Raw genomic sequence first — 25,715 nt, forward strand, 5'->3', positions numbered from 1 at the left:
AGTGAGCTGTGATTGCACCACTACTCCAGCCTGGGTAACAGAGCAAGACCCTGTCTTAAAAGAAAAAAAAGAAGATGTATTTCCTAATAATTGTTAAGTATATATCACAGTATTACAATATTGTTAATTATTTTGTACAACAGAGCTCTAGAACTTTTTTTGTTCTCTGCAGTTATATGCTTTTAAAAATTTTATTTTTAGGCCGGGTGCTGTGGCTCACACCTGTAATCCCAGCACTTTGGGAGGCCGAGGCAGGCAGATCACCTGAGGTCGGGTGTTTGAGACCAGCCTGACCAACATGGAGAAATCCCATCTCTACTTAAAACACAAAATTAGCCGGGCCTGTTGGCATGTGTCTGTAATCCCAGCTACTTGGGAGGCTGAGGCATGAGAATCACCTGAACCTGGGAGCGGAGGTTTTGGTGAGCCGAGATTGCACTCCAGCCTGGGCAACAAGATAGATTAAAAACTCTATCTCAAAAAAAAAAATTATTTGAAAAAATTAACAAATATACACATTGATGGGGTATATAATGTTGATATAAATGTACATATTTATGGGGTACATAGTGATGTTTTGATACATGCAGTGTACTCATGGCCCATGGTAGCTTTGATTATAGCCCAATACAAATTCCTAAACTTGCTTAAAACATGAGATTTTTTTGGGTGTGTAGCTCATCAGCTATCATTAGTGGGTTTTGTTGTTTAATTTTTTTATTTAAAAAGTTCATATTTTTAAATGGGGTCTCACCATGTTGCCTAGGCCAGTCTCAAACTCCTGAGCTCAAGCAATCTGCTTGCCTTGGCCTCCCAAATTGCTGGATTACAGGTGTAAGCCACTGTACCTGCCTTATTGTTAACTATATTTTATGTGTGGTCCAAGACAATTTTTCTTCTTCCAATTCGGCTCAGGGAATCGAAAAGATTGGACACCTTTGATATACAGTGATCAGATCAGGATAATTAACATATCCATCATCTGAAACATTTATCATTTCTTTTTGTTTGGAACGTTTGCTGTTCTTCTAGCTATTTGAAACTGTATATTGTTGACTATAGTCCTCCTAAGATAGGATAAAGCACTATAATTTATTCTTCCTATCTTTCTGTAATTTTGTATACTTTAACAAATCTCTCCCTGTCCCTCCCTTTCCCCTACCCTTCCATCCTCTGTTCTATGTTTTACTTCTAACTTTTTAAGTTTTCACAGATGAGTGAGAACATGTGGTGGTTAACTTTCTGTTCTTGGTGTATTTCACTTAATATAATATCTTCCCGTTTCATCCATATTGCTGTGAATGAGTGGATTTTATTTTTGTATTTTCTTTTTTTAAGTAGAGATAGGGTTTCACTGTGTTGTCCAGGCTGGCCTCAAATGTCTGACCTCAAGTGATCCACCCACCTCGGCCTCCCAAAGTGCTGGGATTGCAGGCGTGAGTCACGATGCCTGGCCTGGATTTTATTTTTTATGGCTGAATAGTATTCCATTGTGTATATGTAATACATTTTCTTTATCCGTTCATCTGTTATTAGATGTCTAGGTTGTCTAAACTATATCTGGGCCGTTTGAATAGCAATAAACAGGATGCAGATGTCCCTTTAATAGAATGATTTCTTTTCCTTTGGATGAATTTCTCTTTGTGGGATGCTGGATCATATGGTAATTCTGTTTGCAGTTATTTGAAGAAGCTCTATACTGTTCTCTATAGTGGCTATACTGGTTTTTATTCCTACCAACAAAGTATAAGTGTTCCCTTTTCTTGTATCCTTGCCAGCATTTGCTACTTTTTGTTTTGTTTTATTTGTTTTGAGATGGAGTCTCACTCTGTCACCCAAGCTGGAATACAATGGCGGGGTCTTGGCTCACCGAGACCTCCACCTCTTGGGTTCAAGTGATTCTCCTGCCTTAGCCTCTTGAGTAGCTGGGACTACATGTGTGTGCCACTACACCTGGCTAATTTTTGTACTTTTAGTAGAGGCAGGGTTTCACTAGTTTGGCCAGGCTGGTCTTGAACTCCTGACCTGAAGATCTGCCCGTGTTGGCCTCCCAAAGTACTGGGATTATAGGCATGAGTCACTGTGCCCAACCATTTGTTATTTTTTTTAATTGGATTGTTTATCTTTTTGCTATTGAGATGTTTGAATTACTTTTATATTCTGGATATTAGCCGTTCTTTTTGATAATAGCCATTCTAACCGGGGTTAGAATTGTGATTTTGATTTGCAATTCCCTGATGATTAGTGCTGTTGAGCTTTATTTATTTATTATCTTGCTCTGTTGCCCAGGCTGGAATGTTGTGGCTTGATCACTGCTCACTCTAAGCTCAACCTCCTGGGCTTGTGCTATCCTCCCACCTCAACTTCCTGAGTAGCTGGGACTACAAGTGTGTGCCACTGGGCCCAGATAATTTTTAAGATTTTTTTGGAGAGATTGGGTCTCGCTGTGTTGCCCAGGCTTGTCTCAAACTCCTGGCCTTCAGCGATCTTTTGGCCTTGGTCTCCCAAAGTGCTGGGATCACGGGTGTGAGCTACCATGCTCTGCCCCCGCTCCCCACCCTACCTTTTTTTTGTTTTGCAAAAGAGACAGGATCTCCTTGTCAGTGCAGTCATAACTCACTGGCCTTGAACCTTGAATTCCTGGCCTCAAGGGGTCCTCCCACCTTGGCCTCCCAAATGCTGGGATGACAGGCATGAGCCCCTACTAATAGCACCTGGCCTATTTCATATGCTTTTTGGCCATTTTTCTTCTTTTGAGAAATGTCTGTTCAAATCATTTGCCCATTTTAAAATTGGATTTATTTTCTTTTGCTGTTGAAATGTTTGTGTTACTTGTATATTCTGGATGTTAATTCCCACTTGGATGAGTAGTTTGCAAATATGTTCTCCAGTTCTGTAGGTTGTCTCTTCATGATGTTAAGGGGTTCCTTTGCTGTGCAGTAGTTTGTTAGTTTAATATAATCTTATTTGTTTATTTTTGCTTTTGATGCCTGTATTTTTGAGGTTTTACCCATAAAATATTTTCCCAGACCAGTGTCCTGAAGTGATTCCCCTATGTTTTCTTCCAGTGGTTTTTATCATTTTGAATCTTTTTTTTTGAGATGGTGTTTTACTCTGTTGCCCAGGCTGGAGTGCAGTGGTGCTATCTCAGCTCCCTGCAACCTCTGCCTCCTGGGTTCAATCAATTCTCCTGCCTCAGCCTCCCAAGTAGCTGGGATTACAGGCGCCTTCTACCATGCCCTGCTAATTTTTGCATTAGTAGAAATGGGGTTTCACCATGTTGTCCAGGCTGGTCTCCAACTCTTGATCTCATGATCCACCTGCCTCGGCCTTCCAGAGTGATGGAATTACAGGCGTGAGCCACTGCACTGGCCCTCATTTCGGATCTTACACTTAGGTCTTTGATTTCTTTTGAGTTGATTTTTGTATAGGAGTTGGAATCTGCTTTTATTCTTCTGCATATGGATATCCAGTTTTCCCAGCACCATTTATTGAAGAGACTGTCCTTTTCTCAGTGAGTGTTCTCAGCATGTTTGTGAGAAATCAGTTGGCTGTAGATAGGTAGATTAATTTCTGGGTTCTCTGTTGTGTTCTATTGGTATATGTATCTGTTTTTTATGATGCACCATGCTGTTTTGGTTACTATAGCCTTGTAGCATATTTTGAGGTCTTGTATAGTGATACCTCCAGCTTTATTCTTTTTGCTCAGGGTTGCTTTGGTTATTTGGGGCCTTTTGTGGTTCTGTACAAATTTTAGGATTTGTTTTAAAATGAAATGTCATTGATGTTTTGATAGGGATTGCATTGAATCTCTAGATTGCTTTTTGTAGTATTTCTGGAACTTTCTCATCTTGCCTGACTGAAACTCTGTACTTTTGAACAACAACTTCCTATTTCCTTCTCCCCTCAGCTCCTGGCAACCATCATTCTACCATTTTACTTTCTGTCTCTGTGATTATTTTAGATACCTCATATAAGTAGAATCATGCAGTACTTGTTGTTTTATGGTTGGCATATTTCACTTAGCATAAAGTCCTCTTGGTTCATGTATTTTGTAGCATATGACAGGATTTCTTTTCCTTTTTCTTTTTTTTTTTTTGAGACTGAGTCTCACTCTGTCAGCCAGGCAGGCTGGAGTGCAGTGGCACAATCTGGGCTCATTTGCAACCTCTCTCTCCTAGGTTCAAGCGATTCTCCTGCCTCAGCCTCCCAAGTAGCTGGGATTACAGGCACACGCCACCATGCCCAGGTAATTTTTGTATTTTTAGTAGAGAGGGGTTTCAGTATGTTGGTCAGGCTTGTTTTGAATAACCTCAGGTGATCCACCCGTCTCAATCTCCCAAAGTGCTGGGATTACAGGTATAAGCCAGTGTGTCCGGCCCAGGATTTCTTTAGGGCTAAATAATATCCCATTGTGTATATACCACATTTGTTTATCCATTTATCTGTTGATAGACACAGGTTAATTATAGGTTTTGGCTGTTGTAGTGAAGAGTGTTGTAATGGACAAGAGTATGTAAATATCTCTTTGAGATCCTGTTTTCAGTTCTTTTAGATACATACCCAAAAGTGGGATTTCTGGATCATATGGTAGTTCCATTTTAAATTTTTTGAGGAACCTCCATACTGTTTTTCATAGTGATTGTACTGTTTTATAGTCCCACCAACAATGCACAGGAGTTCTAATTTCTCCACATCCTTGCCAACACTTGGTTTTCTGTTTTGTTTTGGCAGAGGTAATTTTAACTGGTGTGAGGTAATACCTCATTGTTATTTGATGTGAATTTTGCTGATGATTAGTAATGTTGAGTAGCTTTTCATATTTTTGTTGGCCATTTGTGTATCTTTGGAAATAACGTCTATTCAAGTCCTGAGCTCATTTTAAAATTATGTTATTTATGGTTTTTGTTTTGTTACTGAGTTGTGGTTTTTTACTTTTCTGGATATTAAACCCCTGTCTGATATGATTTGCAAATATTTTCTCTCATTCTATAGGTTGCCTTTCATTCTTCCTTGGTTTCGTTCTAGTGTTGGTTGATTGCTTGCCTTGATGCACAGTAGTTTTTAAGTTTGATGTAATTCTACGTCAATTTTTGCCTTTGTTGTAGTGCTTTTTGTTGTACAGCCAAGAAATCATTGCTAAATTCAGTGTCATGAAGCATTTCCCCTGTTTTCTAGGAGTTTTGTGGTTTAGGTCTTACGTTTAGGACTTTAATCAATTTTGAGTTTTTACTTATGGTTTACGATAAGGATCCACCTTCATTCTGTTTCATGTGGACTTCCAGTTTTTCCAGCACTATTTGTTGAAGAGATTATTCTTTTCCTATGGTGTAGCCTTGGCTCATCATTTGACCACATAACCAAGGGTTTATATCTAGGCTGTCTATTCTGTTCCATTGGTTTACAAGTCTGTTTGCTTAGTACCATGCTATTTTGATCACTGTAGCTTTGTAACAAGTTTTGAAATCACAAAGTGTGAGGCATATAGCTTTGTTCTTTCTTAAGATTGTTTTGTTTATTTGGGATCCTTTGAGATTCCTTGCAGATGTTAGAATGGGGTTTTCTTCTTTTGCAAAAAGCGACACCGAAATTTGATAGAGATTGCATTGAATCTGTAAATTACTTTGACTAGTATGTACATTTTAATAATTAAGTCTTCAAGTCTTCCAGTCCATGAACATACCTGTCCCATTTGTGTGCTTTGTTCCGCAACTTTTAAATTACTTTCAGTGTACAAGTCTTTTGCCTCCTTGACATTGTTTATTTTTAGGTATTTTATTTTATTTTTACTTTACTTTTTTAGAAACGGGGTCTTGCTTTGTTGCCAAGGCTGGAGTCCAGTGGCTTGATCATGGCTCACTGCTACCTCCCATTCCTGGGCTCAAGAGATCCTCCTGCCTCAGCCTTCTGAGTAGCTGGGACTACAGGCATGCATTACCATACCCAGCTAATTTTTAAATTTTTTGTAGAGATGAGGTCTTGCAATCTTGCCCAAGCTGGTTTTGAAGGGCTCGAGTTATAGGTGTGAGCCACTGTTGCCGGCCTTATTTGTATTATTCATTTTGATGCTATTATAAATGGAGTTATTTTCTTAATTTCCTTTTTGTGGGCTGGGCGTGGTGGCTCACGCCTATAATCCCAGCACTTTGGGAGGCTGAGGCGGGTGGATCACGAGGTCAAGAGATTGAGACCATCCTGGTCAACGTGGTGAAACCCTGTCTCTACTAAAAATACAAAAAATTAGCTGGGCATGGCAATCCCAGCTACTCAGGAGGCTGAGACAGGAGAATTGCCTGAACCCAGGAGGCGGAGGTTGCGGTGAGTTGAGATCGCACCATTGCACTCCAGCCTGGGTAACAAGAGTGAAACTCTGTCTCAAAAAAAAAAAAAAAATTTCCTTTTTGCGTTGTTTATTGTTAGTGTATAGAAATGCAACTTTTTTTGTGTGTGTTGACTTTGTATCCTGCTTTGCTTAGTTTATTATTGGAGTTCTAACAGTTTTTTTTGTGAAACCCTTAGGGTTTTTCATGTATAAAGTCATGTTGTCTGTGAATGGAGATAATTTTACTTCTTCCTTTCCAATTTGGATGCCTTTTTTTCCTTGTCAGCTTTTTCTGATTGTACTGTGTTGAATGGAAGTGGTGAGAGTGGGTTTCCTAGTCTTGTTTTTGATTTTAGAGGAAAAACTTTCAGTTTTTCACCATTGTGATGTTTGCTGTGGACTTTTTATGAATGTTCTTTATTTCCTTCTGTTTCCTTACTAGTTTGTTGAGTGTTTTTATGAAAGGTGTTGAATTTTGTCAGATGCTTTTTCTGAACCAATTCAGATTACACAATTTTTGTCCTTCATTCTATTAATGTGGTGTATTAACATTTACTGATTTTCATATGTTGAGCCATCCTTGCATCCTAGGGATAAGTTTTTCTCAGTCATGGTGTTATGATTCTTTTAATATGCCTTTGAATTGGGTTTGCTAGCAATTTTTGAGAATATTTGCATCAAAGTTTAGAAGTGTTTCTTTAATTTTTTGGGGAGATATTGTGGAGAGTTGGTATTAATTTTTCTCTAAATGTTTGGTAGAATTCTCCAATGAAGTTAGTTGTCTGGTCCTAGGCTTTTTTTGTTGTTGGGAAGATTTTAAAATTACGGATTCAAATTCTTTACTTCTTATAGCTTTGTTAAGATTTTCTCTTTCTATTGACTGGGCGCAGTGGCTCATGCCTGAAATGCCAGCATTTCGGGAGGCCGAGGTGGGCGGTCATGAGGTCAAGAGATCAAGACCATCCTGGCCAACATGGTGAAACCCCGTCTCTAATAAAAATAGAAAAAATTAGTGGGTGGTCATGAGGTCAAGAAATCAAGACCGTGCTGGCCGACATGGTGAAACCCTGTCTCTACTAAAAATACAAAACATTAGCTGTGGTGGTGTGTGCCTATAGTCACAGCTACTCAGGGGGCTGATGCAGGAGAATCGCTTGAACCTGGGAGGCAGAGGTTGCAGTGAGCTGAGATCATGCCACTGCCCTCCATCTAGCCTGGGCAACAGAGTGAGACTCCATCTTAAAAAAAAAAACAACAAAAAACAAAGAAAAAAAAGATTCTGTTTCTTCATGATTCAGTCCTGACAGGTTGTATATTTTAAATAATGTATCCATTTCTTCTAGGTTGTCTAAATTGTTGGCGTGTAATTGTTCATAGTAGTCTCTTACCCTTTTAATTTGTGTGGCATTTTGTTGTAATGTCTCCTCTTTCATTTCTGATTTTAATTGTTTGAGTCTTGGCTTTTTACTAAATCTGGCTAAGGGTTTGTCAATTTTACTGATCTTTTCAAAAAGCCAACTCTTATTTTTATTCTTTTCTGTTGTTTCTCGATTTTGTATTTTATTTCTGCTCTAGTCTTTCTTTTCTTTCGTCTGCTAACCTTGGGTTTAGTTTGTTCTTTTTCTAGTTCTTGAGGTGTAATGTTAGCTTGTTGATTTAAGATCTTTTTTAATGCAGGCGTTTACGGCCATAGAATTCTCTCTCAGCACTGTTCTTGCTGTATCCTTTACGTTCTGGAATGTTTTGTTTTCTTCTTCATTTGTCTCAAGATGTTTTCTAACTGCCTTGTGATTTCTGAGTCATTAGTTGTTAAACAAATATGTTAATTTCTAAATATTTTTGAATTTTCTAGTTTTCCTACTGCTTTTGATTTCTAGTTTCATCCCATTGTGGTCAGAAAAGATACTTGGTATGATTTCAGCCTTCTTAAGTTTGCTAAGACTTGTTCTGTGGCCTAACCTCATATATCTGTACTTGACAAAATGTGTATTCAGCTAGTGTTGGGTGTAGTGTTCCCTTTTTTTCTTTGAGACAAAGTGTTGCTCTTGTTGCCCAGGCTGGAGTGCAGTGGTATGATCTCGGCTCACCACAACCTCTGCCTCCGGGGTTCAAGCAATTCTGCCTCAGCCTCCCAAGTAGCTGAGATTACAGGCAGGCACCACCATGCCTGGCTAATTTTGTATTTTTAGTAAAGACGAGGTTTCTCTTTGTTGGTCAGGCTGGTCTCAAACTCCCAACTTCAAGTGGTCCACCTGCCTCAGCCTCCCAAAGTGCTGGATTACAGGTGTGAGCCACCACGCCTGGCCGGGTGTAGTATGAGCCACCACGCCTGGCCGGGTGTAGTGTTCTCTGTATGTCTGTTAGTTCTGATTAGTCTATAGTGTTCAAATTCTGGTCTCATTATTGATCCTCTCTATCTAGTGGTTCTGTCTATTATTGAAATGGGGGCATTGAAATCTCCTGCTATTACTGGGTTACTGTCTATTGTTTTTTTTTAATTCTGTCAGTGTTTGCCTTGTGTATTTGGGTGCTCTGGTTCTGCATTTGCTTCTCTTCAATCCTTTAATATCACTTTCACCATCTTCAGCACACGTCTTTGCTTTTCACTTTGTTGAGAAAACAGATACTATAAGAAAATATCTGTAAAGCTTAAGCCGCTGCTGCCTGTGTCTGTGCTTCATGTATTCTCATATCCCTCAATTATTACGGAATGAACTGACCATGCTTCTAGCAAGGGCCACAACCGTGTTCTAACTCAGCCTTACCTCTGCACTCTGCAGGATCATTCTCCTCCACAACAACATACTGTTGTTTCTCTCATCGTAAAACAACAAAAATTCTCTTAACTGCACTTTTCCTTCTAACTGTTGCTCCCTTTCCCACCCTCACCCCTTTTTTCCCAAAATAAGTATATATACTTTGTTTCCAATTTTTCTCCTCCCAGTATTTCAGGAGGCTTTCCCTCCTAGTGCCCTGCTTTTACTGTTCTTATGAGGTCAGCTCTGACTCTACCTTTCTTATCCTTGAATTATTTGACCTAGTAACAGTATTTGACACTCGTGATTACTTATTTCCTTCCCGTTGAAATACTTTGTTCACTTGGCTTCCCAGGACAGCATACAAAGAAATTCTTCATCTCAGTTTTTGTCATGGAGTCCCTCCAGGGCTCAGTCCTTAGACCTCTGTTTTAGCTATACTTATTTTCTTGTTGATCTTATTTGATCCAGTGGCTTTGAACCCATCTTTGTTTAAGTTTGATGATGTCCAAATTTTAAATCTCCAGCCTGAGCCCTTCCTTTGAAATGCAGACTTATATTCCATCTGGATGTCTAACAGGCAAATGAAATGCAGCTTTCTCTCAAGGGAACTTGCTCTTCCTCCAGTAACTTAATGGGCCACGCTTAGAATGACTCTGTTTGTCCAAGAAGATTCAAAACCAAAACCAAATCTATTTTCTTCTACCTGAACATCAATCTACAGATTCTTTTTGGTCGAAAGCATGAGATAGAGCTTTGTATTTATTTTTTAATCAAGTGGTTGCTAGTTTCTTAACATTATTGAATAACACATTTTTAGTTGTTTGAATTGTCATCTTTATTGTTCTGAGAATGATATCAAGGATTTAAGTGAAATTTCCATCTAATGTTTGCATTATAGATTTCATGCTCCTTTAGAACACATGTTGTCTCAATTCAGAGCACACTCTTAACAAAGTAAAAGCAATGATAACGATTTTTTTAAAAAGGTCTAAATAAATTGAGTAAGAGCACAGAAACAGAGTCAAACTTTAAATTTCGCATTTAGTAGTCCAGGAACAACAACACACCGGTAAGGAAAAGGGTAAATAAAAGGGTCACTAATTACTGTTTGGATACTTGGATTTTAGTTTGAAAAAGAAGTAAATTTTACATAGTAAAAAGGAATAAAGTAAATTTAACACAGAAAGTTACAATGGAGTATGAAATATATAACCAAACTAATGGAAGTTTCTGTCCAAAATAAAAGATTTATTTGTAGGGTAAGTACTTAGATTGGGAGGAAAAGGCAGAAATAGTAAAATCATCATATGCACAAATGCTGTCTGTGTTTAATCCCAGTTAAAGACAGGAAATAAGATAACCCTAAGGCTATACTGCTCACCTACCAAACTGACAGAAGTATGTAATATGAGGAAATAGCATGTCTTGTTTGGTCAGTATATTAGTCCATTCTCACACTGCTGTAAAGAAATAGCAAAGACTGGGTAGTTTATAAAGAAAAGAGAATTAATTGACTCATAGTAATGCAGGCTATACAGGAGGCTTGGCTGAGGAGGCCTCAGGAAACTTACAATCATGGCAGAAGGAGAATGGGAAGCAGGCCTATCTTCACATGACAGCAGAAGAGACAGGAAAGGTGGAAGTGCTACTTGCTGATCTTGTGAGAGCTCACTCACTATCATGAGAACAGCAGGGAAGAATCTGCCCCCGTGATCCAGTCACCTCTCTCACCAGGCCCCACCTCCAACACTCAGGTTCACAGTTCACCATGAGATTTGGGTGGGAACACAGAGCCCAGCCATATCAGTCAGTATCATAAATTGGTTCCAACCACAGAGGAAGAGAATTTGACTAATACCTATTTTAGGGAAAAGGGAAGTGAAGTACTTCGGTATTCTGAGGTTTGATCTTTAGTGATGCCATACTATATCCCTAGTCTAGCTAAGGTTTGTTTCAAGGGAATTAGGGATAAGGTGAGTAAATTAGTAAACCCAAGACAAAATTTCTTTATGTTTTTTAAAATTTAAAAAAGAGGCCCATTCCATTAGAGCATACATTGAATCAAATGTTTCATGTAAAACAGGATGGAAATGAACTTTTCTATTTGGCTAAGTGGTATAGGCTGAAAAATGTGCAGGCTTTCTCTTTTCATCAACTTCATCCTAAGTCCTGTCTCATTTTATTATTCACACAATTGGAATGTAAAAAATTGTTCACAAATGATGCCCCCCATACCCGGAGTTTAGGAGGCAGTAGTGTAAAGCACTGTCCAGACATTGGTCTTAGGGCTGGAGTGGAAATAGACTTCTGGAGGTGCACAAGCACATGGATAATTTTACCTGAATCAATTTCCAAATCCTAAACTTTAACATGTGCTCTTCTCTAAAGCAGATCTTCCTTTGCACCAGTGTTCAAGTGGTTCTTCCTTTTTTTTTTTTTTGAGAAGGAGCTTGGATCTTGTCACTCAGGTTGAAGTGCAATGGCGTGATCTCAGCTTACTGCAACTTCCGCCTTCTGGGTTCAAGTGATTCTCCTGCCTCAGCCTTCTGAGTAGCTGGGATTACAGGTGCCTGCCACCATTCTTGGCTAATTTTTGTATTAGTAGAGATGGAATTTCACCATATTGGCCAGGCTGGTCTTGAACTCCTGATCTTAGGTGATCCACCCACCTTGGTCTCCCAAAGTGCTGGGATTACAGATGTGAGCCACCACGTTCAGCTCCCTTTTCAAATTTCTTTCCACTGTGGCTTTTTCCATTATTTTAAAAAATGGCATAACCCCCCCGACCCTTCTCTTACCATGATGTACTTGCCTTGTAGTGGGAAATCCTCAGGGATGAAAAGGGTGTCAGGACAGTTCTAAGACACCAATAGAATAGTGTGGGATAAGTTGGATATTCAATTGCAAAAGAATGCAGTTGGACCTTTACCTCATACCATAAGCAAAAATAAATTCAAAATGAATCAAAGACCTAAATGTAAGAGCAAAAACCATAAAAACCTTAGAAGAAAACTTAGGTATAAATCTTTGTGACCTTGGATTAGGCAGTGATTTCTTTGATATGACAGCAAAGCACAAGCAATCAGAAAAAAGTAGATAAACTTTCAAAATTAAAAACCTACGTGCATCAGAGGAGACTGCCGAGTGAGAAGACAATCCATAGAATGGGAGAAAATATTGTAAAATATTTTTGATAAGCAGCTTGTGTCTAGAATACATAAAGAATACATAACTGGCTGGGTGCAGTGGCTCATGCCTGTAATCCCAGCACTTTGGGAGGCCGAGGTGGTTGGGTCTCTTGAGGTCAGGAGTTTTGAGACCAGCCTGGCCAACATGGTGAAACCTCATCTCTACTAGAAATACAAAAATTAGCTGGGCTTGGTGGTGTGCAACTCTAGTTGCAGCTGCTCAGGAGGCTGAGGCAGGAGAATCACTTGAAGCTGGAAGGGAGAGGTTGCAGTGAGCCAAGATCGTGCCACTGCACTCCAGCCTGGGTGACAAAGTGAAAACTCTGTCTCAAAAACAAAAAACACATAAGTAACTTACAAAACCAGAAATCCAATTTAAAAACAGGCAAAGGATTCAGATAGACATTTCTCCAAAGATAGTGTACAAATGGCTACTTAAGCTCATGAAAATAATGCTGTTAGTCATTAGAGAAATGTAAATCAAAACCACAACGAGATTCTTATTACCCACTAGGATATCTGTAATCGAAAAGATAGATAATAACAAATAATGGCAAGGATATGGAGAAATGGGAACCTTCGCACACTATTTGTGGGAATGTAAAATTGTGCAGCTGGTTTGGAAACAGATTAGCAGTTCCTCAAAAAGCTAAATGTTGAGTTTCTGTATAATCCACCAGTTCTACTCCTAGATATATATCCAAAAGAATTAAAAACATGTTCACACAAAAATTTGCACATGAAAGGTTACAGCAGCATTATTCATAATAGCCAAGTGGTGGAAACAACCCAAATGTCCAACTGATAAATAGATGAACAAAATATGGTCTGTTGAGGCAATGGAATATTATTCACACATGAAAATAAATGAAATATGCTACAACATAAATGAATTTTGAAAATATTATGCAGGTTGAAAGAAGTCAAGTCACAAAAGATCACATATTAGATTGTTATATTTTTACGAAATATCTAGAAAAGGCAAGTCCACAGACAAAGTAGATTATTGATGAAAATGTTCTGGAATTAGTAGTGATGGTTGCAGAACTTTGTGAACATACTGATAGCCACCGAATTGCACACTTTTTTAAAGTGAATTTTATGGTACGTCAATTATATCTCCAAAAAATGAAATAAAGCCTCAGGGGCCCCCAAAGTGGTGATTCCAAATATTGATATTAGTGTTAAGAAAGTAAATGACCATAGCCTTTGGAGAACAATCTGTTCATGGTTTTCAATTTTCTACTTCTAACAAAATTGAAGGATTAATTCCAGTATTTAAAAATAATAAATGTGCTAGCTACTAAATCAGTTAAAATATTTCTGATGGAAAACCACTGTGATTTTCTTATTCTCTCTCTCTTTTTTTTCTAATTTATCCCCTTGTGGTATTTCAGGAGATTGTGATTTTCAACAGATAACTCAGAAGGAATTTTAAGTTGTATTACCCAACTGACAAAATTTCTTTTATTCCCATCACCTGTTTATATGAACAAGACTTCTCAGTGCTTTTTTTTTTAAATATCACATTGTAAAATACAGTTAACTTTAAAAGACTCAGTGTTTTCTTAAAACATGCACAGAAGAGTAGAAATAAATTTACTAAGTCATGTCTCATTTTAGCAATAATTATTCAAAGAGATACATGAACTAATGAAAACAAAAGCCTTGTTCATCTCATTGAGGTACATTTCCAGTAAATCTCCCTCCCTCCTTCCCTCCCTTCCCCTCCCACCTCTTTCTCCTTCCTCCTTCTCTCCTTTCTTTCTTTTCCTCCCTCCCTTCCTTCTCCTCCCCCTCCTCTCTCCCTCTCTTTACTTTCTCCCTCCCCTCCCCTCCCCTCTTCCCTCCCCTCTTCCCTTCCCTTCTTCCCTTCCTTCTTCCCTCCCTCCCTTCCTCCCTCCCCTTCCCTCCCCCTCTCCTTTCTTTACTTTCTCTCTCTCTTTTCCTTCTTCCCCTCCCCCTCTCCTTTCTTTACTTTCTCTCTCTTTTCCTTCCTCCCCTCCTCCCTCCCTCCCCTCTTGCTCTGTTGTCCAGGCTGGACAACAGTGGTGTGATTTTTGCTCACTGCTCTCTCCACTTTTGGGTTTAAGTGTTTCTCCCACCTCAGCCTCCCTGAGTAGCTGGGACTGCAGGTGCATGCCACCTCGTCTGGCTAATTTTTATTTTATTTTTTGCTAGAGACGCGGGTTTCACCACATTGGCCAGACTGATCTCAACCTCCTGACCTCAAGTGATCTGCCTGCCTTGAACTCCCAGAAGTACTGGGATTATAGGCGTGAGCCACTTTGCCCAGCTGTCATTAAAATTTTACCTTTAATGTCGTTAATTATTGTCAGATCTTTAATGTTTGTCATTTAAATCAATTGTATGCTGCTAAAAATTGTAATGGTAGTTGAATTCAAAATAATTTTTTGAACACTTAGAAGCTTCTTTATGGTCAAAGGAAATTTAAAGATTTTTTTTCCATTTACACATCAGACAGGCTGGGTGCAGTGGCCCAAGCCTGGAATTTCAGCACTTTGGGAGGCCAAGACAGGAGGATTACCTGAGCCCAGGAGTTTGAGACTGCCTTGGGCAACATATGGAGGCCCTGTCTCTGTAAAACAAACAGAACATCAGACGTGTGACTGAGCGACTAGTAAGGCTTTCAAGCATTAGCAATTACTGTATGTGGGGCAAATGTAATGGAAATATGAGTTCAAGGAGGAAAATATGCTGTGAAAATTTCATTTTAAAATGGATCATGGTGGGTGTCAGATCACAATTGTATTTGGATTCTGTTGAAGAGATTTAAGGTTGATATTAGTGACTTTGCTAAATAATATAGCTATTCTGTGCTCTGTTTCCCCATATATAAATGGGATAATAATAGTACCTAAAGCATGGACTAATTTATTATGTCTAGTGCAGCTTCTTGGCAAATACTCTGAACTATTTTCAGTGTTTCACATTCTGTTTAATAGCCCACTGCCTTGTTTCTTTCTGGTAAGTCTTCTGCCTTAATGCAGGTTTTTCTCCAGCTACTGTGTGTCCTTTTTTCATTCTCCTGATCTACACCCCTCCCTTAGCCCCCCTTTCCCCTTCCCCCCAACACGGTGGTGTGGATAAGGCAAAAGAAAGTTGGATTTATGTTTTGGAATTTCAAGGCTTTGTATTTACAGTTGACTTGTTAGGAGAAGAGAAAGCAGAGTTAAAAAATACAGCATTGGGCCAGAATATCATTAAGAAATAAGATCACATAGAGTTGTATAGGAAAGGGTACCTGTGTTTTTATTTCATCTGTACTGGGGACAGGATTGCTCATTGATAGATGTTTTTTTTGTTTTTTGAGGTGGAGTTTTGCTCTTCTTGCCCGGGCTGGAATGCAATGGCGCAATCTTGGCTCACTCTACCCTCCCCCCACCCCCCACCCCGTTCAAGCAATTCTCCTGTCTCAGCCTCCCGAGTAGCTGGGATTATGGGATTATAGGTGCATGCCACTATGCCCAGCTAATTTTTGTATTTTTAGTAGAGAGTGGGTTTTTCCATGTTGGTCAGGCTGGTCTCGAACTCCCGACCTCAGGTGATCTGCCCACCTTGGTCTCCCAAAGTGCTAGGATTACAGGCTTGAGCCACCCCACCCAGCCTGACAGATAATTTTTAAAAAATAGTATAAGACCGTCAATTATGTAGGGTAGTTGGTATATTTTCTGTTGTTACTGTAACAAATGACCACACCTTCCGTGGTTTATAGAGCACAAATTTACTATCTTAAATACACAGGTCTCACTGGGCTAAGATGGAGGTGTCTACAGGGCTGTGTTCCTTTCAGGAAGTTCTAAGGAAGTATGGATTCTGTGCCTCTTACAGCCTCGAGGCCGGCTGCATTCCTGGCTCAGGTTCCCCTTCCGGTTCACCTTCACAGTCAGCAAGGTCGCATGGCTCTGACTTGGTGTCATCTCTTTCCCGCCAGACCTGGAAGAAGTTACCTGCTTTTAAGGACCATGTGACTCGATTGGTCCCAACAGGCTCATCCAGGATAGTCGCCCCATCTCGACCCCTCAAGCTAGGAATCTGCCTATTCAATTTTTTAATTTTAATTTTTTATTTTACTTAACAGACACCCCCACCAAGGAATACTTCACCCCCCCCCACCCCCCGCGTTTTCTCTTACCTTGGTATGTCCCGACCAAAGAGTCCCCCCCCCCGCCCCCCCCCCTTCTCTTCGCTTGGTGTGGCTGGACCACTGACGCATACTTTGTGAGCTCCCGGGCATTTCTTTCCTTGGTTTGTCTCGACCACCGAGGAAATACTTTGCTGGCTCCTGGACGTTTCCTTCCTCGGTTTGTGCACAGATTTGCATGGTCTCGGCTGTATGTGAGGATCCTTTATCTTAGGTCGCCCCAGTTTCCACGTTGCTGAGAGTACGGGCTTATCACACCGGGTCAGTACTGACTTTTCACTTTTGAGGCCGCATCAATGAGGCGGGAGGGGGGTGCACAGGGGGGAGGAGGGGAGCCTCTCCTCACCAGAGAGAACGAGAGACCACCCCCGGAGGGGAATGGGGTCCCTGTACAGGCCTCCAAGATTGCTACTGCAGGCCAGTTTAGGCGTCTGCTGGGAATACGGGCCTGTTGCACCTGGTCAGTCCTGACTTTTCACTCAGGAGGCTGCTGTGCAGTGGTGGAGGGGGACGACCCTCCTCAGGAGAGAACCCGAGACTGCCCCCGGAGGGGAATGGGGTCCTCGGAGGGGCCGCCAAGATTGTAAGTAGAATTTTCCGTGCCTCAAAAGAAGTAGCACTGGAATATAAATTTCCTCAGCAAGGCAATTTACTTCTGTAGAAGGGTGTGGCTGACAGATGGAACAATGGCGAGTGCACCCTTCTTAGAAGTAAATTGCCTTGCTGAGGAAATTTATATTCCAGTGTTACTTATTTTGCCACACCAATTAACGTATGTGCTCCCCTAACTCACACGGCTGTTGTGAAGATCGAATTAAGTCATCAGGTTAGAGTGCCTTTTGAAATATATAAAAAGGATGTAAAATTGTGTTGCTGTTAATTTTAGAATGGCTTTTAAGATTTTTCTCAGCTGGGTGCGGTGGCTCACGCCTGTAATCCCAGCACTTTGGGAGGCCAAGGCGGTGGATCACGAGGTCTAGAATTAAAGACCAGCCTGGCCAAGATGGTGAAACCCCGTCTCTACTAAAAATACAAAAATTGGGCTGGGCGCGCTGGCTCAAGCCTGTAATCCCAGCACTTTGGGAGGCCGAGGCCGGTGGATCACGAGGTCAAGAGATCGAGACCATCCTGGTCAACAGGGTGAAACTCCGTCTCTACTAAAAATACAAAAAATTAGCCGGGCATGGTGGCGCGTGCCTGTAATCCCAGCTACTCAGGAGGCTGAGGCAGGAGAATTGCCTGAACCCGGGAGGCGGAGGTTGCGGTGAGCTGAGATCGCGCTATTGCACTCCAGCCTGGGTAACAAGAGCGAAACTCCGTCTAAAAAACAACAACAACAAAAAAAAACAAACAAAAATTAGCTGGGCGTGGTGGGCGCCTGTAGTCCCAGCTACTGGGGAGGCTGAGGCAAGAATTGCTTGAACATGGGAGACAGAGGTTGCAGTGAGCCGAGATTGCGCCATTGCATTTTTTTTTTTTTTTTTTGAGACTTTGTAATCCCAAAGTGCTGGGATTACAGGCGTGAGCCACCGCACCCAGCTGAGAAAAATCTTAAAAGCCATTCTAAAATTAACACCAACACAATTTTACATCCTTTTTATATATTTCAAAAGGTGAGAAAGTTCAGGGCATTCTTTTATACTTGCCTAGCAAACATTTTTAGGTTTCTATTCCTTTCCAGATTTCCAGATTCACATATTTCCTTTATTCAGTTAAGGCAAATGAAAAGATAATATGGGAATTAAAAGTACATAGCTTCCGTGATTCTCATAGCTAGTAGGATTTAAAATTCAAATTTATCAAGATAATTATTAATATTCATTATTTTTTCTGTTGACCTCTTAGGAGCTATACTACATTTGTTGTAGAAGCAAAATAAATGCTAAGTCTACCTTATATTAGAATTTTTCTTAAATCCTGAGCTACATTTAAAGTGTTGGTTAGTAGACAGTTTACTCAAATAGTGATTCATTTATAATCGACTTGTCTAAATACTCAGTGTTTGACAAAAATATTCTCTGTATGTTAAGCAAAAACCATATTTAAAAAGTGATTTGATTTTTTTTTCTTATGCTGTAATAAGCAGCACAAAGATGCCATTTTGGGAGATTAAATTACTTTCTAGAAGTTGCTATGAAGGAGAGAGGGAAAAGAGATCAGGTTACACATTCTTTGTTCCAGAGCCTACCACTGCACAAGTTCGGCGAAGCAATAGTGAGACTAGAGCATGTCTTTGCCACAGTGTCTTCAACCCTTCCTCCGAATGGGAGCAGAGGGAATTAGGAAGTTTTCATAACAGACCCCCAAAGAGTAGCATTTAGCCTAAATACTCTAAAAAGTTGCCACTTACATTTTTAAGGCTTAATTTTTTTCTAATTTAGCATTTCAAATAAGCCAAATAATTATTTCTTTGTATATTCAGAGATATTTTAAAAAATATTTTCTTTGAGAGCTTAAAGGTTATAGTTTAATAGTGCAGTTAAACATCAATTTATCTCAAATCTGATATTGAGTTAAATTTAAAGAGTATTTTAAATTATATTTTGAGGGAAGAAATAACTTTCTTACACAAAATGGCATGAATTACATTGTGTGTTTCAGAAGCATGGTGGTAAAAAGTCCCCGATACAGTAACATTCTTTCTTTCTTTCTTTTTTTTTTTTTTGGTGAGACAGAGTTTCGCTCTTGTCACCCAGGCTGGAGTGCAATGGCGGGATCTCGGCTCAGCGCAACCTCCGCCTCCTGGGATCAGGCAATTCTCCTGCCTCAGCCTCCCCAGTACCTGGGACTACAGGCACGCGCCACCATGCCCGGCTAATTTTTTGTATTTTTAGTAGAGACGGGGTTTCACCTTGTTGACCAGGATGGTCTCGATCTCTTGACCTCGTCATCCACCCGCCTCGGCCTCCCAAAGTGCTGGGATTACAGGCTTGAGCCACCGCGCCCGGCCTACATTCTTTTGTTCTGTTTCCTTGCTACTCTTAGATAATTGAAGAATTCAAAAAGAATTTTCAGGCCGGGCACGGTGGCTCAAGCCTGTAATCCCAGCACTTTGGGAGGCCGAGGCGGGTGGATCACGAGGTCAAGAGATCGAGACCATCCTGGTCAACATGGTGAAACCCCGTCTCGACTAAAAATACAAAAAATTAGCTTGGCATGGTGGCGCGTGCCTGTAATCCCAGCTACTCGGGAGGCTGAGGCAGGAGAATTGCCTGAACCCACGAGGCGGAGGTTGGGGTGAGCCGAGATCGCGCCATTGCACTCCAGCCTGGGTAACAAGAGTGAAACTCCGTCTCAAAAACAAAAAACAAACAAAAAAGAATTTTCATATAAAAGCTGTCATAAAATCCCAGTGCTGTATTCTGAATGTTAATTTGACTGTTTTATGTCGTGATTTTTCCAGTTGGTTTTAGTTAGAATATAAGCTTTTTAAAAAAACCTTTAAGGAATATAAACAATTTTAGTTATTAAAGTTTAAATGTATTTTATAAATATGTGTTTATAAATATGCAACTGGTCTCTTTTCTGAGGGTTTAGGAAGTTTAAGCATTATTTATAAGCAATTTGTAAATCCCTGTCAAACAGTATTTGTCCATTAAGAAATAGACCATTTTTTTCCTCACTTGTAGGTAATTTTAAGTATTAATAATGTTGTTCATCAGTTTGCTTGCTACCCTTCTGAAGAAAGTCACTATAATTAGTAATCAGAATTATATCACATAAATTTAGGCACATTTGTATCTTTTTTAAAAGTGTTTTGAGAATAGGTGCTGTACTTTTTTTTTCTTTCCTTGTTTTTTCTTTTTTGTTTTTTTGAGAACACGGTCGGTCTCTGTTGTCCAGGCTGGAGTGCAGTGGCATGATCTCAGCTCCCTGCAACCCCCACCTCCTGGACTCTAGCGATCCTCTCACCTCAGCCTCCCAAGTAGCTGGGACCAGCTCATGCCACCACTCCCAACTAATTTTTTATTTTTTGTAGAGACAGAGTTTTGCCATGTCGCCCACACTGACGTACTCTGTTTTCTTAACATAATATTGTCCCAGTGCACATTTCCAAAAGATCAAAGGTATAGCCAATAAAAATTTGTGGTTGAGTACTGGGGCTTGATGTTTTGTTTTGTCCTGTTCCTAAAGGTTTTATTTTCTCTAGCTCTTGTGCTTTAGTTCTAATTTATTAACAGATTTTTTGCCCAATAATTTGATTTTATACTTGGCTTTCTATACTGTGGCTCCAATTTTTCTTTTCAGTTTATATACTCTTATTTTTCTTATCCTTTTTTCTGTTTTGAGATGGAGTCTTGCTCTGTTGCCCAAGCTGGAGTGCAGTGGCGTGATCTTGGCTGACTGCAATCTCTGCCTCCCAGGTTCAAGTGATTCTCCTGCCTCAGCCTGCAGAGTAGCTGGGATTACAGGCGCCTGCCATCATGCCTGGCTAATTTTTGTATTTTTAGTAGAGATGGGGTTTTACCATGTTGGCCAGGCTGGTCTTGGAACTCCTGACCTCAAGTGATCCGCCCACCTCAGCCTCCCAAAGTGCTGGGATTACAGGCGGTGAGGCACCACATCTGGTCAGAATTTGAACTTTTAATTCTTCAAATTGTATGGCACTTTCAGGTACCATCAAGGGCTTTTCTTCTGTACTTCTGTGTGTTCAAATGTGGACCTTATTCCAAAAAGATTGAGTTGTGGTTCCCTGTAATGTCAAGAAGTCTGTTAATGCATGAGACCTGAAAGATGTTTAAAAGTGACTGTTAAGAATTGGGTTGGTTGCTGTAGGATATTGTCATTTAAAATATGAAGTGAACATATATTTAAAAATTAGATGTAGGTAAACCTCAGAAGTAGGAAAATGGAGATAAATCTTAGGAGAGATTTTTGAATCACTTAAGAATGTGTTCAAAACTTTGTCTATTTGCTATTCATTATTATTTTGATACATTAATTGCCAGTGAGATTGAGACATTTTTGACACATCCTCTTCATTTAAGGCCATGGAAGTTTTATATCATTCTTATATATATTTGTAAGACTGTTAGATGTATTCCTTTTTTAGTATAATTTGTTTTTACTAGGGGATTATGACTCATTTTGGCACTTCGCTTTTGTAGCTTCCTACCATATGACATTTTATATTTTTGCAAAAACGAATTAGACCATCATAGTTTCCATACTTAAAAAACTAATATTACATTTTTATGTTATCAGTAAAAGTAACATTTTAACCATTTGATAACTGCTATTAGTTTTGTCTGTTTCTTATTTTTATAAATATATAATTTGCTTTAATTATGTACCTATTCCTTGAGCTTTAGAACTTAAATCCTGTTAAGGATTTTACTTTTTAAAATACCGAAGTTTATTATTTGTGTGTGTCTTACAGAAAAATACATGGCTTTTAAAAGATCAAATTTAAAGACTTAAACATAGAAACTCTAGGACATATAAAATATGAATAGAACTGTTATTTGTAAGATACTAACGTAAGCCTTCAGGCCTTATATCTTAAAGGAACACCTTCAGTGTAAGAGAGCAGTTTGTCTTTCTACCTTTAATTATATTGAGATTTTGCCTAGTATGTAAAAACACTTCGGTGAATGCTATCCAGCGGGTCCTGTTTTAAATCTCCTTTGTGGCACTTATGATTATTTTCAGATCTCTTTCCATTCTCAAAAGCTGTAAGCTCATGTGAGTGAGGAATCGGACTTGTTTTACTGCGTGTGAGCTGAGCATTGTGCCTTGTCTACCACGCATGTTCAGTATTTGTGTCAGTAGTCAGTGCTGTTCCTTTCGTCCTTCTTATGTTAATAAAAAAGCTTTGTTTTTTGCAAGGCTTTGTTTATAGGGTTTCTGAAAAGGAACATATTAACCAAAAACAAGAGATGACTTCAATTTTACTTGTCTTGAAAATAACTGACTACCAAAGCACTTTCAGGAAACATTAGTGAAATTGGGGAACTTAAATTAAAGTTTTAGCTATTTTTTTTCAAAGGATATTGTCCTTCAGAATCTTCACTTTGCATTTTTGTTATTGTGGTTTAAGATGGTTGTAATTATCCTTGATTGATGATACCTATCAAAAGGCAACCCTAACCAACCCTTTCTGCTGGATTCTGAATGCTAAGAAACAAAAACTGAGAATTTTGTGAGCTATTACAAGTCATCTGTAAAATGAGGTAATAATATCGACTTTACAAGGTAATTTAGGCTTTTGTGAAAACCAGAATGTGAAAATGCTTAGTAATGTGGTAATGTGCAGGTGCTCTACAAATGTTGACTGTCATACTTCTCTGGATATAACTATCTTTTTCCATGTGTAATTGTAAATTATTTTATTTTTTTGAGACGGAGTCTTGCTCTATCACCAGGCTGGAGTCAAGTGGTGTGATCCTGGATCACTGCAACCTCTCACTCCTGGGCTCAAGTGATCCTCCCACCTCAGCCTCCTGAGTAGCTGGGACTACAGGTGCATATCATTACACCTGGCTAATTTTTGTTTTTTTGTAGAGATGGGGCTTTACGTTGTTGCCCAGACTGTCTTGAATTCCTGGGCTCAAGCAATCCACCCACCTCAGCCTCCCAAAGTGCTGGGATTACAAGAGTAATTGTAAATTTAAAGTGAATTTCTTTCCCATCCCAAACCAGTCTCAAAATGCAAATATTGTAAATTACTTTTAAAAAGAGAGATGTTTGGTAGTCTTTTAACTTTACTTTGAGTCTTTAAGTAGGTATATCATAGAAAAATTTAATGTATCTGTTTGGACGGAAGAATTACCTAAAAACGAGAAAAAGAATAGCAGATGAAACATGATTCTTTAACATACAGGCTGGAAAATAGTGACCTGTCAGTTGGATTTGGCCTGTAGGCATATATTTGGCATGCAATGTAATTTTTAAAAAATCAGTGGCCAACCATTAAAAATTGAGAGAGTTTTCAAAAGAAAATGCACATTTCTGACTCATCTTGAAAAATGGTAAGATGGGTAGCACAGGGCCTGCCTGTATTCCCAGTAGCAGCCCTCAGTGGAGCTAAGTAGATGGTCCTCCCTGCCATCTCCCCAGCTCTCAGGTGGCACTCAGTTGCCATCACTCACTGCATTTGCACTCTTTTTCATATAGTGAGCCAAGGGGGGAGTGACAGTTCTCATGTCCCTGTCAAGAGAGGGAAACCTAAAATAAGGCCATTTGGGTTTTGTTTTGAGATGGAGTTTCGCTTTTGTTTCGTCCAGGCTGGAGTGCAATGGTGTGATCTCGGCTGACTTTAATGTTTGCCGACTTCAACCTCTGCCTTCCGGATTCAAGTAATTTACCTGCCTCAGCCTCCTGAGTAGCTGGGATTACAGGCATGTGCCACTATGCCCAGCTAATTTTCTATTTTTAGTAGAGATGGGTTTTCCCCACGTTGGTCAAGTTGGTCTCGAACTCCTAAGCTCAGATGATTCACCTTTTCCTTGGCCTCCCAAAGTGGTGGGATTACAGGTGTGAGCCACTGTGCCCTGCCCTTTTTTTCTTTTTCTTTTAAGACGGAGTTTTGCTCTTGTTGCCCTGGCTGGAGTGCAATGGTGTGATCTCAGTGCACTGCAATCTCTGCCTCCAGGTTCAAGCGCTTCTCCTGCCTCAGCCTCCTCAGTAGCTAGGATTATAGGTGCCCACTAACATGCCCAGCTAATTTTTGTATTTTCATCATACTGGCCAGGCTGGTCTTTAACTCCTGACCTCAAGTGATACACCCGCCTTGGCCTCCCAAAGTGCTGGGATTACAGGTGTGAGCCACTGTGCCTGACCAGGCCATCTGTGTTTTAAGAAAAACAGGAAATTATGTATTTCTTTGTGAAAATAATGAACATTTCTATTTATATCTGTCAGAAGTCCTATTTCTTAGGAGTTAAGACATAATTCATAGCAATTAATGTATGTGAAGAAGATACTTAATAAAAACTTTAGCTAGAAGAGGAATTCATGCATTGAAAGGAATTATTTTTAAATGAGAATAAAATTGGTAACGGTGCTGCAAGGAAAAGAATTTTCATGTACATATGTATGATGAGAAACTTCCTAAGTGTCCAGAGATAGTAAGAAATTTCTTATGTTTTACATGGCAGTAATTGCAAATATGAGCTTATTTGGAAATATTGTTTGCATAGAATGTAAAAATATGGGCAGGACAATCTATACTAAAATGCTAAATAATTTCTAGCGAGGCTGACATAAGCTTATTTTTAAAAATTCTTTAACTTTTGTTTTTATGTATTTTTTGAGACATGGTCTCATTCTGTCACCCAGGCTGGAGTGCAATGGCGCTATCATGGCTCACTGCAGCCTTGACCTCCCTGTGCTCAGGTGATCCTCCTGCCTTAGCCTCCTGAGTGCACCACCATGCCAGACTGATGGTTTGTATTTTTTGTAGAGATGAGATTTCACTATGTTCCTCAGACTGGTCTTGAACTCCTGGGCTCAAGCCATCCACCCACCTCAGCCTTTCAAAGTGCTGGAATTATGGGTGTGAGCCACTGTAACCAGCCTGATAGAAGCTTAGAGATGAATATCACCTAGTTAGCCTTGTTTGTATATGGTAACTATGTGAATTTTGACTGTTTCTCTCCTCTCTTCTTTAGTCTTTACTCCTTTTTTGTTGGTTCATTCCTATCAGCAATCTCTGATACAGACTTGGTAAGAAAAAACCCAAGCATTCCCTTAAAAAAAGCTGCCATCTTCTGTCTTAGCCAGATGCTTCAGGGATGGTCTGCTTGCAACACCTCCTCTCCTCCACCTTCCTTCAACTGTTTAATCTGCCTGATTCCTATTCTCCTGTCCACTACAGATTGCATTCCTCACATCATTCCTGTCAGTGTCATTGAGGGCCTCCATGGCCCTGCCCCATCTCCTTTAGTCTCTCAGTAGCATTTGACACACTGGCTCGCCTATGCCGAATTCTTAGCCACTGTGACTCAACTCTGCATACAGACTTCCACATCTTTCAGCACAGTCCAGATGGTGGTGAGGTTTGCACCAGATCAGGGCTGAGGATGGTGTCTTTTTAGCTTATGCCCTTACTCTGAATCGCTTAACCCCTGTGTGCAGTGAGTATCATAATTCTGGCCTTATATACTACATACTATACCCTACATTTTGAGCTAATTTATGAAAGTATAAAAAATAGGACTTGGAAAGTAAAAACAACCCATGTTAAAGAATCCGAACTATATTAGGAGTACTTTTTGCCTCTATATTGCGATTATAAATACTGGAATGACTATGATGTAGAGGAAAGGGAGAAGAAACTA

At 39.8% G+C, this 25,715-nt stretch overlaps 1 protein-coding gene and 1 pseudogene across 14 annotated transcripts in view; one reads left to right on the forward strand and one right to left on the reverse strand.

The window, feature by feature from the left end:
- The window catches only part of BMPR1A (bone morphogenetic protein receptor type 1A), a 168,011-nt gene that overhangs the window by 24,456 nt on the left and 117,840 nt on the right, over positions 1-25,715 (forward strand). For 2 of the 14 annotated variants that reach the window (XM_078345378.1, XM_078345373.1), the window contains exon 2: positions 4,182-4,249. The exons of the other annotated variants lie outside the window; for them this stretch is intronic. The gene's annotated coding sequence lies outside the window, so the exon portion shown is untranslated. The remainder of the gene's footprint in view (positions 1-4,181; positions 4,250-25,715) is intronic. 14 annotated transcript variants of the gene reach the window in all.
- Positions 1-25,715, reverse strand: part of LOC103796656 (putative RNA polymerase II subunit B1 CTD phosphatase RPAP2) — a 97,186-nt pseudogene that overhangs the window by 23,030 nt on the left and 48,441 nt on the right.

The sequence above is a fragment of the Callithrix jacchus genome, chromosome 12, assembly GCF_049354715.1.
Source record: "Callithrix jacchus isolate 240 chromosome 12, calJac240_pri, whole genome shotgun sequence".
NCBI classification, from domain to species: Eukaryota; Metazoa; Chordata; class Mammalia; order Primates; family Cebidae; genus Callithrix; species Callithrix jacchus.